Here is a 17,056-nt window from a genome sequence, read left to right as displayed (position 1 = left end):
GTGGAGCCTGAGCGGTGGGTGTTGCCTTCTGACACACTTCCGGTGATGTCAGCGGGTGTAGCATATGCAAATAAGTCATGCTAATGAGTTATGCTAATGAGCTCCCGCTCCTCTATTGCTACGAAATGACCCCTGATATTATCTGTTTTATTCTCAACCCCTTTCCTCATAATCCCCAACAGAGAATTTGCCTTTTTCACCACTGCAGCACGCTGGGTTGACACTTCCATTGAGCTATCATCTGCTAATTGCTAATCGATGTTTACCTTCATGAAAAGCCTCTCCTCAAGACCGCCACATATCAAACCTCTTGTTAGCAGCGGAGGAGTGGGCCGGGCCAGTTTTTTTTCTAGCTCACTGGCAATTCTCCTGAAAAGTACTGAGACTTACGAGTGATTTCAGCTCTCATACTTTATTTCAGGTCAGAACAAGACGAGAGTGACCACCTCGCAGGCTGGTTTATATGTGCATAACCCCGCACCCCCAAACACACCCACACACAAGTGATTGGCTATTTACAGTGGCCGAGAGTTCCATAGGCTCTCGGCCAGGAGCCTAGCCTGCAGATAGGTGCCGGCTAGGATCCGCTTGTCCCATTGTTCTTGAGAGTGAAGCTCTGTCGCTTCGCCTGACTGCGTGGTGAAATGGCCGCGCACGCGGTCTGAGATGGATACATTACACCTCCTTTCCACGGCAATCCTTTTTTGCTTTGGACTAAACATTAGTGTTCGGTAGCTCAGAGGTTAAGATGCTGGGCTGCAGACAGGAAGGTCGGTATCTCGGCAGTTCGAGACCCGAGTGCCGCATGACGGAGTGAGCTCTCCTCTCCGGCCCCAGTTCCTGCCTACCTAGCAGTTCGAAAGCAAGAAACTGCAAGTAGATAAATGGGTACCTCTTTGGTGGGAAGGTAACAGCGTTCCGTGCGCCTCAGCATTTAGTCATGCCGGCCACATGACCACGGAAAAGTTTACGGACAGCGCTGGCTCTTCGGCTTCGAAACAGAGATGAGCTCTGTCCCCTACAGTTGGATTTGACTGGCTTTTGAGTGAGGGAAACCTTTACCTTTTAAATGTTAGTGTTACGCTGACACGAGTGATAGACACGTGTCCTTAAAAACCCATGTGGCAGGGTTGCCGGCTCTGGGTTGGGAAATACCTGCAGATTTTGGAGGTGGAGCCTGGGGAGCGAAAGAACCTCAACAGGGTATAACGCCACAGAGTCCGCCTTCTAAAACAGCCATTTTCTCCAGGGGAACAGATCTTGGTCACCTGGAGTCCAATTGTAATAGCAAGAGATCTCCAGGTGCCACCTGGAGGTTTGGCAACCCTACACACATCCATGCCGCCATCCTTAAGCCTCTGGCGTTTACTCAGTAATAGGCTGGCCACAGGAAATGTGATTGCGAAATGAGGGATAGAGGGTGTTCCATGGGAAAGGCTGGCAAAATGGAGTTCTGCGGTTACCAAATCATATGGAACCTTCGTCATGAGGCCAAAAAACGCGCCTCTGGGGAGAGGGAGAATCATAGCCAGTGTTTCCTCTAAGCTGAGTGAGTGTATGAGTGATAGACATGTGTCCTTAAAGACCCATGTGGCAGAGTGTGATAGGGTTGCCGGCTCTGGGTTGGGAAGTACCTGCAGATTTTCGGGGTGGAGCCTGGGGAGCAAAACTTTCATGCCAGTAGCTCACAAAGTAGAATTTTTGCTCACAAGACTCCACAGCTTAGGGGGAACATTGATCATAGCAGGGTGAATTGGGGGGGCGGGGGCCACCCAGCCAGGCAAGTCATGTGATTTGCTTTTGTATGATGTTTGGATTGGATTCGGTCTGGCAGAGGCAATCTTTGCCCATGGGTCCAGGGTGGCTCTCAGCTGCCCTGAACTCAGTTATATGCTGGCCACAGGAAATGTGATTGCGAAATGAGGAATAAAGGGTGTTCCATGGGAAAAGCTGGCAAAATGGAGTTCTGCAGTTAGCAAATCATATGGAACCTTTGTCGTGAGGCCAGAAAACGCACCTCTGGGGAGAGGGAGAATCATAGCAGGATGAAATTCTGGAGGCCCTTGTCACTATTGGGGGGGCGGGAGCCACGCAGCCAGGCAAGTCATGTGATTTACTTGTGTATGATGTTTGGATTGGATTGGGTCTGGCAGAGGCAATCTTTGCCCAGGGGTCCAGGGTGGCTCTCAGCTGCCCTGAAATTACTTAATTTGCTCATTTGCTGAGGTAAATTCTGACGCAAATCTGTGGTCATTAGAGTTGCCAATTCCAGCTCGGGAAAGTCCTGGAGATTTGGGGGGGTGGCGCCTGGGGGAAGTCTGGGCTTTGGGGGAAGGGAGGGAGCGAGGCTGGGATGCGAGGCCGAGGTCCACACTCCAAAGCGGCCATTTCGTGGGCAGGAACTGATCTCTGTAGCCTGGAGGTCTGTTGTCATTCTGGTAGATCTCCAGGCCCCGCTTGGAAACTGGCAGCTCATAGTACTCATGGATGGAGTTTTGAAAGTTACCTCATAAGAGCTCATGGTAAATATTATCCTTCCTGTCATTTTTCTGGAGCTTCGGGAGAGAAGGGACCTCAACAGGGTACAATGCCATAGAGCCCAGGGGAACAGATCTTGGTCATTTGGAGTTCAATTGTAATAGCAAGAGATCTCCAGGTGCTACCTGGAGGTTGGCAACCCTACACGATAAAAACTTGATGGTGAACCTTCACTACCCAAAGGTGTCTCAGAGCGGCTTACAAACTCCTTTCCCTTCTCCTCCCCACAACAGAAACTACTCTTTTTCAACAACAGCTCTTATCAGAAGTACGGCTTGCCCAAGGTCATCCAGCCAGGTGCAAGTGGAGGAGTGGGGAATCAAACCCGGTTCTCCCAGATTAGAGTCCACGCACTTAAACCACTACACCAAACTGGCTCTAGAGATCAGACACAGGAACCCATTTACTACTGCATTTCCTCCGGTTTTGTTTAACTCCGCTTCTGCAGCGGAGCAGAACGGGTTGCCGATAGCTACGGGGCGCTTCCCAGATGTTGTTGTCTAATTGCACCCTTTAAATCCACCCAGCATTCACACCTATGTCGGGTCTAATTGTGCGTACGATCGCAGCCTCTGTAAGCAAGTTCTGCATGGAGTTGTGTACACGTGAAAGCACAATGAGGAGCTTTTACTCTTATTCACACTTTCAGATGAACAAGAAGAAGGCCAGGAGGACATGATTCGTAATTTCAAGTTTGTCAGCCACGGACACTGATAGAGTAACATTCATACAAAATGTGCTCTCTGTTGTACTTGGTAACTGAAACACATTCCTCCCGTTTCTGTATCCCTCAGCAGGCAGCTGGGAAGCTTCATAGGAAGCCAAACGTGTATGACCTACATTAGTAATGGGAAGGCATTTGCCGAGATGAAATCTTAGATATCAAGATTTTTGGCTTGGATTTCTTCGAGAGCGTTTTGTCCCGGATAATGATGAAACAGATGCACTCCATTTCTGCTTCGTGGCATTTCAAAGCTGCGTTAATCTTCTCCTCGTTCAAATACTTTCCCAGTGGGGCTCCTTTCCGGGCCAAAATATTAATTGTGTGAAAGTTTTAAAAGACCCGTGTTCCTACTCTCACAGCGGCAGCATTAAATAAAGCATTTCCAATCAGCCGCATTACCATCAAACTATAAATAAATTACTGGAATTGGTTCGTTTGCATTTTGATGACATCAGCGTGCACGCGGGGATTTGGTTTATTAGGCGTTTGTACTCAGCAGATTCTGTTCATTTTTTTAAAAATATATGGATTATTAATCAAATCCCTTTTCAGCATGGGTAAAGTGCTGAATACGTCAAGTTGAGGCATACGTGTGTGTGTGTGTTTTTTGCTGGCTGGTATTAAAGAAACTAAGATCAGCATGGCTTTTTAAAAGGGAGCTTCAGACGTTTCTGTGAAGATATTTCAATATAGAGCATTTTTTAAAAAGTATTACAGTGCAATCCCAAGAATACTTGCGTGAAAGTAAGCCCCATTGAATTAGACCTGCAAAAGATTCTGAGTAGACCTGGTTAGGCTTTCTCTCTCACCAGACAGGGAGGTTAAAATTGAGTACATCTCTCTTTTTAAAAAACTTCCGTGCAGAGGGAAGACGGTAGCAGGGCTCTTTTTGTAGAAAAAGCCCAGCAGGAACTCATTAGCATAATAGGCCATACCCAACAGCAGAAACTCATTAGCATATTAGGCTACAACCCTGACAGCACAGCTCATTGGCATATTAGGCCACACCCCCATGTTACCAGAAGTGTGCTCATCCAGCCACACCCACCTTTTGCTTGTTATTCTGTTTACCTTGTTTCTTGTCAAAACCCAGGGCCTTTTTGTAGCAGGAACTCCTTTGCATGTTAGGCCACACACCCCTAATGTAGCCAGTTCCAATGAGTTCCTGTTGTTGGGTGCTACCGTGGGGCTATTGGGGGCTCTGCCCCTTCCTTAAAGGGTTCCCTGCTTCTTCCCAAAAGCATTTAAAGGGATCCTTTAAATGTTTTTGAGAAGAAGAGGGTGGGTGGCGCGTGCCCCTCTCCCTCCCCTCCTGCAAGATTTAAAGGGCCCTCCAGCTGATTGGCTGGCCACGTATTCCTCGCTGATCAGCTGAAGGGCCCTTTAAATCTTGCAGGAGGGCAGGGAGAGGAGCACGTGCCGCCACCCCTTCATTATGTCAAATAATGGCAGCCCCACCAGCCCTGCCAGGAGGAAAAAAAATTGCCCCATAAGCCATAAAATCCTGGCTACAGGCTACATCTCTCTTTAAAAAAAACTTTCATAGGGAGGGAAGCTCAGCAGGGTCGGTACTTGGGAGGGAGGCCACCAAAGGAAGGCTTTGCAGAGGAAGGCGATGGGGAAACGCCTCTGCTTCTTACTTGCCTTGAAAGCCCCCTACTGGGGTCGCCGTAAGTTGACTATGAGTTGAGGGCACTTTGCAAACACAGATGTAGGAGTAAGGCTTTCAATATGTCGTGGTAAGCTCAGTTCTACGCTAGGGACCATTTTTTAAAAAAAAATAAATTAAACAAACATTCCATTCGGTTAAAAAAAAAAGTTGGATACAAAGCTTTACAAATTTATCTTCAGTTCTATAAACAAATCTCTGAAACCTTGGCCGAGCCCGGCATACAGGAGGGCAGCAGACGCAGCCACGCTTTCACCTTCATACTAATTTTCCCTGGGGAATGTATATGTCCAGATATATACATTCCGCACGATAATTGTTGTATACCACACAGCAGAACAGCCCTGCAAATTACACGCATGTCAAAGGCACAAATCCCTTTTCGTAAAAGGAGGACATGTTCAGTGTGAGCCTTTTTTGTTGGCCTGTTTTTTTTGTTGTTGCTGATGTTTCTGATGTGTCGGTTTCATTTGCACTGACTAGATGCCAATTATGTGCTGTGAATGCATACATAAAATTTAAACACTTGAATACATTTAACTTTGGCAGGCGGAAACAGCAAACTGCGTAAGAATAAAAACCCCACTCGTTCATTTTTGCACAATGGAGGTTAAAAGGGGGGGGGTGTTTCAGACAGAAATGGTTGGGTTGTGGAAATTTGGCAGTGTTCCCACTTGGAGCTAGAAAATACATTGTTAGCAGTCCGGTTCTCAAATCTGTATCACGAGGAGCGTCCAAAGTCACAAAAAGTATTTGGAACTTTCCCACATATCATTAAGAAACAACTTAACACCTGATCTCCTCAGATCTCGGAAGCTGAGCAGGGTCGACTCCGGCAAGTACTTGGATGGGAGACCTCCAAGGAATACCAGCAGTCGGGAGGTGGGGGCAGGCTTTATTCAGCCACCTCTCTGAATATCCTCCAGGCCCCCAGGAGGGGTCAGTCACCAGAGGTCGCCATGATGTCCAGGTGTAGTTACATGCACATATTAAAAATACTCAAAAAAGAACAGGTGCCTTTAAATGGCACCATGTGACAGGTGTTTTATTGCAGCGAGTCATTCATTTGACACAGCTCCCCATGTAGAGGCAGGCACTCCTATCACATGACTTTTTGGGGGCCAGTAATGATGTGGAGAACAGCACTTGATATACGTGGTGAATGGTCGCATGCAAATGGCTCGCTCTGTGATAGCAGCTGCTGCAAGGAGCAATCAAAGGCTATTTGGACATGGCAGCTACAGCAGGTGAATCAGCTCCCAAGACTAAAGAGCGAAGGAGACGTGGGCTTCATTACTCTCATTTCAGTGAATTGTCACTGACATCTTCAAAGTGCATGCCTCAGCATGGGGATACTCATCTCAGTGGTTTGGAGTTGCTGAAGTAGACAGGAGTAGTTTTGTAGAAAAAGAGCTAGGGGAACTCATTAGCATAACTCATTAGCATATGCCACACCCCCTGACATCAGGGGCCCGGCGGTGGACCTGCAAGGCCGGCGGGAGTGCGAGGAAGCCCCGCCAAGGCCCTCCCTGGCCCCAGGCAGGCAGGGGTGTGGAGAGGCGGGGAGGAAGCAACTTACCCTCCCTCTTCTCCTGCCTCCTCCTGGCTGAATGGGGAGAGGCGGCCGGAAGCAAGGGGCGGGGCTTCATTGTGTGCCCCGCCCCCGCACCTCACCCGGGGGAACTGCGATCCCCTGCGATCCCCCCGAATCGACCTCTGGAAGTAGACATTTTCCCCCCATATTGTGTCAAACCATGGGAAAGTGGGCTACTCACATGCGCAAGAGAAAAGGGGGGAGGTTGCCATGCTTAATATCGGCTGCATTCAATATAGCATAGGTTTGAGTGGATTCATATTTTTGTGCTGAACTGCTTCTGGACGCGAAAAGGACCGCTGAATCAGAGCCAAAACCTTTTCGAGTAACAGCTGACATTTCCAGATATTTGCGTAGAATGCTACAGAGGTTTCTCCCAGTTTTGAAGACAATGCTGCATTCCTAATCCCCGATCAAGTAATGCATTCTAAAGGCCAATGCCAAGAGGGGGGGGGAATGCATAAACATGTCTGCTACACCAGCTGCAGGGGATTAACATGCAATAATTTATGATGGATTGTGCAAGTTTCTCTGAGAAAAACCAAAAGAAAAAAAGGGTGCACAAGATGATACGACAGCAACATGCACCAGCCCCTTTGTTTAAGATAAAAATGCACCATCACTGCAAGCGAGAACAGAAAAATATTTCTGGCTGGATTGTAAACATGAGCAGGTGAAGCTGAGCGGAATGCAAATGAGGTTTACCTTGCTGCAAGATCAATTAGTAGCAACCAAGGTTACCATTTTAAGAGAGATGAAACTATTCCTTTTTTTTTTTTTACAGGATGGCAAACATTCAGCAATAGTTGAAACCAGGGCTTTTTTGGGGCAGGAACGCACAGGAACGGAGTTCCGGCTGGCTCCCGAGGTTCTGACTTCAGGTGGCGTGCTAATGTTGATGCACTGAGCACATGACGTACAGTGTGCCTGCTTGAAGTCCAGAATCCACAGAGTCCTTTTGGTGCCTCACCCCTCCACATTCCAAAGCACAGCTGGAGAGGGCATGCGCTAGGGTTGCCAAGTTGAATATCCTTACTGGCGGGGGAGCGTCGCCAGGCTCTGGGACCTCTTCTCCGATGCGCGCACGCCCCCAGCACATCCCAGAAGTGACGCGCGACGTCGATCACGTTGGGGGCATGGACCCGATCGTCGGAGGGAAAACCATAGAGTTTTCCCTCTGACGATCGGGGTCACGCCCCCAATGTGATTGACGTGGTTGTGTCACCTCTGGTGACGCAGCCACGCTGCACTTCGCGGGGCGGAATTCCCCCTGGGGCCCGATTCCGCGGCGGCGGAAATTGGGCCTCCAAAGCGGGGGTTTACCCGCTCCTACTTGGCAGCCCTAGCATGCGCCGAGGCAGAATTAGGGTGAGGCTTCTGACGGTGTTCTGTCAGGGGATTTAAAGCTGTCTGTGAAATTATAGGCTGCTTTACAGATGCTCTAGGAAAAGTTTCCAGGGTGTCCACCAATTAGGTTTTTGGCAGGGAGGGGGTAACTAACTCTTCCCCATTCTTTGTTGCATTAAAGAAGTATTCATGCGTTTTTTTCCTGCGTCTTTAAATGTAACTCTCCCAGCAGATGGCTTGAATAAGGAATGGGGATTCATTTAAATGGAAACTGTAACACTGCTCAAGTTTTTTCCAGACCCAAACTAAGGGCGATTCTGCATCTAGCGTTCGCTCCACATTTTCTCAACTGGGAGGAAAAAAGGGCCGCTCAAAACCACGTTCAAATACCTCGAGGCAAGGACATCCTGACTGCAGTGTAGAGGGTACCATAAAATCCAGTGATCAAAGAAAGTGAAAGTGGCATGCAATGCAGAGAGAAATTTCTGTTCGAACATGGGTTTCGTAAAACAGCGGAGGGAAAAGCCAATGCACAACCGCCCTTAGAGACCTGGTACACTGTACCAAGCATTAAACTTTGGTTCCCTGCAATAACTGAACTCATGGCACCATTCTAGACTAGTCTGTTCAAGGAACTGAGAGTGAGCCTAAATAATAAATGACGGTGAGAATTATGTGTGTGTGTGTGTGTGTGTATGAATTTATTTATTTATTATTATTAGATTTATACCCCGCCCTCTCCAACGGGCTCATATATAAAAGACACAGAGAATTTGAAAAAAATGGGGAAATTACTATGCTTATTATAAGTAAAGATGAAAAATGAGTGACGTGTATTAAAGGTACTATAATTTTTTTAAAAAAATCTTTCATCAGTACAATGATAGCTTAGGCACTAATATAACTGCACTAATATAATTAAGGCTGTTATAGCTAATACTAGTAAATGTAAAGATTTCCCTTCCTCGAAAGCTAGTCAAATCCCACTCTAGGGGCCGGTGCTCATCTTCATTTCCAAGCCAAAGAGCCAGCGCTGTCCAAAGACGTTTCCGTGATCATGTGGCCGGCGTGCCTAATGCCGAGGTGCACGGAACCCTGTTACCTTCCCACCGAAGTGGTACCTATTTATCTACTTGCAATTTCTTGCTTTCGAACTGCTAGGTTGGCAGGAGCTGGGGCCAGAGGCGGGAGCTCACTCCGTCATGTGGCACTCGGGTCTCGAACTGCTGAACTACAGACCTTCCGGTCTGCAGCTTCAGCATCTTAATCTCTGAGCCACCACGGCCCCTTATAGATAATACTACAATGGCATAAATATAAATGTCCTTTGAAATCATAAGAACATAAGAACATAAGAGATGCCAATGTTGGATCAGGCCAAAGGCCCATCCAGTCCAACACTCTGTATCCCACAGTGGCCAGAAATACCAGTGCCATCAGGAGGTCCACCAGTGGGGCCAGGACATTAGAAGCCCTCCCACTGTTGACCCCCCCCAAGCACCAAGATGACAGAGCATCACTTGCCCCAGAGTTCCTATCTATACCTTGTGGCTAATAGCCACTGATGGACCTCTGCTCCATATGCTTATCTAATTCCCTTTTGAAGCCGTCCATGCTTGTAGCTGCCACCACTTCCTGTGGCAGTGAGTTCCATGTGTTAATCACTCTTTGGGTGAAGAAGTACTTCCTTTTATCCGTTCTAACCCGACAGCTCAGCAATTTCATGGAGTGCCCACGAGTTCTTGTATTGTGAGAAAGGGAGAAAAGTACCTCTTTCTCTACCTGCTCTTTCCCATGCATAATCTTATAAACCTCAATCATGTCACCCCTCAGTCGTCGTTTCTCCAAGCTAAAGAGCCCTAAGCGCCTTAACCGTTCCTCATAGGGAAAGTGTTCCAACCCTTTTATCATTCGAGTTGCTCTTTTCTGCACTTTTTCCAAAGCTATAATATCCTTTTTAAGGTGTGGTGACCAGAACTGCACACAGTATTCCAAATGAGGTCGCACCATTGATTTATATAGCGGCATTATGATATTGGCTGATCTGTTTACAATACCCTTCCTAATAATCCCCAGCATAGCATTGGCCTTCTTTATTGCAGTCACACACTGTCTCGACATTTTCAGTGAGTTATCTACTACAACTCCAAGATCTCTCTCTTGATCAGTCTCTGCCAGTTCAGACCCCATCAACGTGTATTTATAGTTAGGATTTTTGGCTCCAATGTGCATCACCTTGCACTTGGCCACATTGAACCCCATTTGCCATGTTGACGCCCACTCGCCCAACTTTGACAGATCCCTTTGGAGTGCCTCACAATCCTCACTGGTTTTCACCACCCTGAACAACTTCGTATCATCCGCAAATTTAGCCACTTCACTGCTTACTCCCAACTCCAAATCATTAATGAACAAGTTAAAAAGCAGTGGACCAAGTACTGATCCCTGTGGTACCCCACTGCTTACACCCCTCCACTGGGAGAACTGCCCATTTATACTCACTCTCTGTTTTCTATTAATTAGCCAGTTTTTGATCCATAAAAGGACTTGTCCTTTTATCCCATGATTTTTGAGCTTGCTTAGGAGCCTTTGATGAGGAACTTTATCAAAAGCTTTCTGGAAGTCAAGGTAAACAATATCTATTGGATCCCCCTTGTCCACATGTTTGTTCACCCCCTCAAAGAACACTAACAGGTTAGTGAGACAAGATCTTCCCTTACAGAACCCATGTTGAGTCTGCCTCAATAGGTTTTGTTCATCTATGTGCCTACTAATTCTTTCCTTAATAATGGTTTCCACCAATTTACCCGGTATCGACGTCAGACTGACAGGCCTGTAATTTCCCGGATCTCCTCTGGAACCCTTTTTAAAGATGGGAGTGACATTAGCTACCTTCCAGTCCTCAGGAATGGAGGCTGATTTTAAGGAGAGATTACATATTTTTGTCAGGAGATCCACAAGTTCACAATTGAGTTCTTTCAGAACTCTTGGATGTATGCCATCTGGGCCTGGTGATTTATCAGTTTTTAAGTTGTTTATCAGTTTTAGGACCTCCTCTCTCGTCACCTCAATCTGACTCAGGTCTTTCAACACCCCTCCCGAACTCAGCGGCTCTGGAGTGGGCAAGCACCTCTCATCTTCCACAGTGAAGACGGAGGCAAAAAATGCATTTAGCTTCTCAGCCATTTCCCTATCATCCTTCAGTACTCCTTTTACCCCTTGGTCATCCAAGGGCCCCACTGCCTCCCTGGCTGGTTTCCTGTTTCTAATGTATTTGAAGAAAGTTTTATTGTTGGTCTTTACATTTTTTGCTATATGCTCCTCATATTCCCTTTTTGCATGCCTGACCACAGACTTGCATTTTATTTGCCATAGCCTGTGTTCTGTTTTATCAGCCTCACTGTGACTAGCTTTCCACCGCTTAAAGGAATCCTTTTTACCTTTTACAGCTTCCATTACTTTGTTTGTTAACCATGTAGGCTTTTTCTTATACCTGTTTGTGCCTTTCCTAACCTGCGGAATATATTTTATTTGAGCTTCTAGAATTGTAGTTTTAAACAGTTTCCAAGCTTCCCCAATGGTTTTGACCCTTTCTACTTTTCCCTTCAGTTTCCTCCCCACATGTCCCCTCATATCAGAAAAATTACCCCTTTTAAAGTTAAAAGTGGTTGTGTGAGTCTTTTTGGCCAATTCCCTATTTGTACAAATGTTGAACTCAACAACATTATGATCACTGTTCCCAAGCGGTGCAATCACTTTTACATCTCTCACCAGGTCTTGAGTGTTACTTAGGACCAAATCAAGGATCGCCTCTCCCCTGGTAGGTTCCATGACCATCTGCTCCATAGCACAGTCATTTAGAGTGTCTAGAAACTCAATCTCTTTCTCTCGACTAGAACACATATTGACCCAATCAATGTGTGGGTAGTTAAAATCACCTATTACGACACAGTGTTTTTGTCTAGCTGCTATCTTTAATTCATTCATCATTTTATAATCCTCCTCTATCTTTTGATCCGGTGGGCGATAACAAACTCCCAGTGTTAAGTTTCCTTTTGGCCCCCCTATTTCAACCCACAGAACTTCAAGAAGCGAATCCAATTCTCTTAGCCTCTCGATCTTTCTGGACTTTATACCCTCTCTGACATACAGAGCCACCCCACCTCCAACCCTTCCCCCCCTATCCTTCCGATATAATATATAACCGGGAATCACCGTATCCCACTGATTTTCCTCATCCCACCAAGTTTCTGAAATACCCACAATGTCTATTTTTCCCTCTGACACCAAGCACTCCAACTCCCCGATTTTACCTCGGACACTTCGAGCATTTGTATAGAAACAGCTGTAATTTCCCATACTGGTTAAGCCTGCCACCTTCCTCTTGCAATCTCGAGACCTTGTCAGGCAGTCCATGTCACTAGCCATGGTCTCAGTGGACAATTTCAATCCACCTCCCTGTAGAAAAGCAACAGGTACCCCCTCATCTCTCTGAGATGAGCCAACCCGAACCAGAGACTTTTCATCTCCTGTCGGCTTTCCCCCAATATTCAGTTTAAAAACTGCTCTGCCACCTTTTTGATTTTAAGCGCCAGCAGCCTGGTTCCTTCTCGGGACAAGTGGAGACCGTCTCGCCTGTACAGCTCCCTCTTGTTCCAAAAAGAATCCCAGTGCCTAACAAACCTGAACCCTTCCCCTCTACACCATCGTCTCATCCACGCATTGAGACTCCTGATCTGTGCCTGTCTCTCCGGCCCTGCGCGTGGAACAGGTAGCACTTCTGAGAAGGCTACCTTGGAGGTCCTGGCCTTGAGTTTCCTGCCCAGCAGCCTAAATTTCTCCTCCAGGACCTCACGACTGCATTTCCCCACATCGTTGGTGCCGACATGCACCACGACCACTGGCTCCTCCCCAGCACTATCTACCAGCCTATCTAAAACACGCGTAATGTCCGCTACCTTTGCACCAGGCAGGCAAGTCACCATACGGTCAGTACGCGGGTTCGCCACCCAGCTGTCTACCTGCCTAAGGATCGAATCACCCACTACCAAGAGCCCCCCTCCCACCCTGCCCAGGGATGGTTCCTTGGTGCAAAAGGATAACCGCTCACCAGCTGGGGAAGAGGTCCCTTCTGAGGGCACATTCCCCTTATCCTCAGCACGGTGCCCTGTTTCCCCTAGACCCTCATGCTCCCTGACAGCAGCGGGGCTGCCAGATCCAGAGTGGGACGTAGCTAACAAGTCCCCGAGAGTCTTTTCTGTGCGCCTAGCTGACTGTCTCTGCTTCTCCAGGTCAGCCACCTTGGCCTCAAGGGAGCACACACGTTCCCTGAGAACCAGGAGTAACAGTTAATATTAATAGTAACTAATGGTAATAAAGGCTAGGTTTTAATAATAATAAGTGTACACAGTATATAAAAATCTTCCTAATACTTTGTATGTTAAATGTTTATGTTAAATGCTCTATATTTACTCTAATGTTGATCGTCCTTGTTACGAATAAGCTATAGATTATTAAAATATCTATATCGCCCTTTCCCCTTGTTTTTCTGCATCTCTATTTTAATTTTAAATAACAATAATAAAAGTTATAAAAAATAATAAATGATGGTACTACATTTCTGGCCATTGCAAGGGTGACTGTTCTCCCACCCAGGGTTGCTACTTCTGGGTTGGGAAATTCTTGAAGGTTTGGAGGCGGAGCTTAAGAAGGAAGTACTCAGCAGAGATGTGAGGCCACAGAGCCCGCCCTCTGAAGCTGCTGTTTTCTCTGTGGCAACTGAATTCCATACTATGGAGATCTGTTGTCACTTTAGGAGAAATCCAGGCTCCACGTGGATGTGGGCAACCCAACTCCCACCCATAGGGAGAATATGAGAGCATACCTTCACTATGTTCTTTCTGACCCTTGAGGTCAGAGAAACACTGTCATACTAGGGAGATGAGTCAGGAAGTCTAGAAAGCAGAAACAGGACTTCAACACACTGTGTATATTTATCCATGTTTGTTATCAGTCACCCAGCCCATCACTGATCTCATATATATATATGTGTGTGTGTGTGTGTGTATGTATATATGTATATGTATGTGTATATATATATGTGTGTGTGTATATATAAATTGTGACCCTTTGGCCCCGGTCACACGAGCGGGAAAATCCACACTGGAAAGGAGACATTTTAGAGGCGGAGCTAAAAGAAGCACGGGAACGCCATCTTACAGTCCCCGGCGGCACTGTCCTCAGGCCGTCGGCAACCGATCACACCAGGGAAGCAACAGCGTCGTCCCAGCGAGACAACTGCGTTACTGCACATGCGCGGGTTGCAGACGGCTGCTGGATGCCACAGGTTACCGGCGCGTCTCCGATCAGACGGCTGCCCATGCCGCACATTTACCGGAAGCTACTACCTTTTCCCCAGTGCCTTTTAAATCCACTTCTTCGGGCCGACGGTATGGGTTGGAGACGGGTGCGCTACGCTTCCCAGATGTTGTGGTATGATCGCGCCCGTTTGATGCGCCCTCAATCCATCCCTTTCAGGGGGCAAATCCTCCGTGTGACCAGGACCTTTATGTGTTTTTATAATTGCTGTTTTATTCATATTGTTTTATTGTGTTTTTAGATTATATATACATAACTAAAACAAAGTTAAAACAATATGAATAAAACGACACTCATAAAAACACATGAAAAGTCACAATTTAAAAATTCCAAGTAGGACTGCCAATAAAGAAGTACCAGCTCAGTCAAATGTAGTCCTAAATAAAACTGTCTCCAACTTTCTCCTGAAGATCAACAGTGAGAACATAAGCGAAGCCAATGTTGGCTCAGGCCAATGGCCCATCAAGTCCAACACTCTGTCACACAGTGGCCAAAAATACCAAGTGCCATCAGGAGGTCCAGCAGTGGTGTGTCCCCCCCCCAGCACCAAGAATACAGGGCATTGCTTGCCCCAGACTGAGAGTTCCTATCTATACCTTGTGGCTAATAGCCACTGATGGACTTCTGCTCTGCTGTGAGAGGGCCAGGCAAGCACCTGTCCTCAGAGAAGTTGTCCCTTCATCATGGGGCTGCCCACCAGATGAGCCTCTTTGATTGGTGGAACAGCCAGGAGGTCCTCTCCCTGTGGTCTTAATTCCTGGGCAGGAACCTGTGGGAGAAGACAGTCCTTGAGATAACCGAGTCCCATGCCTCCTTAGAATTTTATGGAAAGGAAGGACAGAGCTGGGTATCATTGGTATTCTATTTGTCAATCGTTTTTTGTATACCCCACCCTTTCTCTATGGAGCTTGGCGTGCCATATGTATGTTCTTCCCTTCTGTATGTTATCCTGACAACAACGTGGTGAAGTTGGTAAGGCTCAGAGAGAGAGAGAGAGAGAGAGAGAGAGAGAGAGAGAGAAGGTGTGACTGCCCCAAAGTCACCCTCAGTGCCATCCTAAGCAGAGGTACACCTTTCTAAGACCATGAGCTTGGAAGGGTTTAACTCTGCTTCAGAAGGCATGACCATCGAGTGTCACAGATGATTGGCCATTTGAGCCTAGATTCCTCCCAGTCCTTGATTGAAACTGTAATGGATATACTACGCAGACTCCCTACACTGCAAACATGGTAAAATTCTCCACGTCTCTAGACAATCTCCTTCAAGACTATTACATAGACATTAGAATGGAAGACAAAATGGAACCGTGCAGGCCAAAAATCATGAACGATCTGCTAGCACTACCTTCTGTCCTATAGAAGAAGAGCCCTGCTGGGTCAGTCCATCTAATCCGCCATCATGTCCCACCCAGTAGCCAACCACAAGGGATAAACAAAACAGAACTCTCCCAGCTCTGTCCCACCATGGTGATTCAAACCAACGTCATGGTCAGAGTCAACCAAAGATGACGGGAGATCCATTTTTGGTGCTCCTATTGGTGGAAAAGAGATAATTATGGTTCAATACATGAGAATTTCTTGTCCATTAACAGAATCTCAAAATATGGCACCTGCTATGGACTGCATTAGCATATACCTAATTGCCCACCTAAAGCATGGTCCAAGTGGTTTGTAAATGGATAGGGTACATAAAACATGCAGCTGGCATCTAAGAACTCTGATTTTTTTCGGTAGTCGATATTCTGCTTCACGTTCACCTCATGAATTCATAATTTAGCCACGAAGTTCCAGTATATGAAGTTTGAGTACTCGTTCAAGTACTGGGAAAAAGAGGAGGAGGAGATCCAAACGAAATACCCAGAGTGAGTGCCGGTGATAGTGGAGAAGTCCCCAAAGCCAGAGTACCTGACCTGGATAAGAGGAAGTACCTTGTCCAGTCTGATCTCACAGTTGGCCAATTTTACTTCTTGATCTGAAAGTGAATCCATCTGAGACTAGAGGACACCCCGTTCTCAGGGGTCATTTCGTAGAAAAATGGATGCAGGAGCTCATTAGCATAACTTATTTGCATATGTCACACCCCCTGACATCACTGGAAGTGTGTCAGAAGGCAACACCCACCACTCAGGCTCCACTAGACTGTTTTGGATTGCTAGCTATTGGGGGGGTGGGGAACGTGCAGATCTGTCCTCGCAGAGGAGGGAGAGCTTGTACCTGAATAAAACTTGGTCTTAAAGGTGCTACTGGACTGTTTTGGACTGGGAGTGTGGGAGGGCTATGCAGCTTACCTGGCTGCTTCTTGCTCTGACTGAGGGCTGCTGGGAGCAGGGGGTGGGGCTTGTTGCATGTGCCCGCCCCCTGGGCTCTTTACTGCCGGAGCTCTGCTCCTGTGCGCTCCTGCAGGAAATGACCCCTGCCCGTTCTTCTTTGTCAACAACACCATCCCTACCACCAATGCTATGGTGGGTCAGCTGTGTGAGGATAACCATGAGGAAGATTATTTTCTCTGTATGGCTTACAGTGATGATGAATTCCTTCAGTGGAGGAAATAGATTTCCACAGTTCTTCTTCCACCACTGAAATAAATAGGGAGACCTTTGTAAGCAAATAGAAGGGAGATGGGGAAAGCGTAAGTCACATCAGAGCTTCTGCAAACAGGGGGGAAAAAATGCTTGCTTATGGTGTAGAAACTCAAATGCCGAGCCTGATTTGACTGCCACAGATGTCGTATCTGGGGACCCGATACACGCACTTGCTTAGAATCAAAACAAATGAAAACATGGAGCTCTTCTTGCGAGGATATGAAG

General features: G+C 46.9%; 1 pseudogene; it reads left to right on the top strand.

The window, feature by feature from the left end:
* LOC107113372 overlaps positions 1 to 16,801 on the top strand; it is a 40,364-nt pseudogene extending 23,563 nt beyond the window's left edge.
* Positions 16,802 to 17,056: the final 255 nt, after the last annotated feature.

The sequence above is a fragment of the Gekko japonicus genome, unplaced genomic scaffold (assembly GCF_001447785.1).
Source record: "Gekko japonicus isolate JY-2015 unplaced genomic scaffold, Gekko_japonicus_V1.1 scaffold1210, whole genome shotgun sequence".
NCBI lineage: Eukaryota > Metazoa > Chordata > Lepidosauria > Squamata > Gekkonidae > Gekko > Gekko japonicus.
The sequence above is the reverse complement of the archived record's forward strand: the minus strand, read 5'-3'. Positions and strand labels throughout refer to the sequence as shown.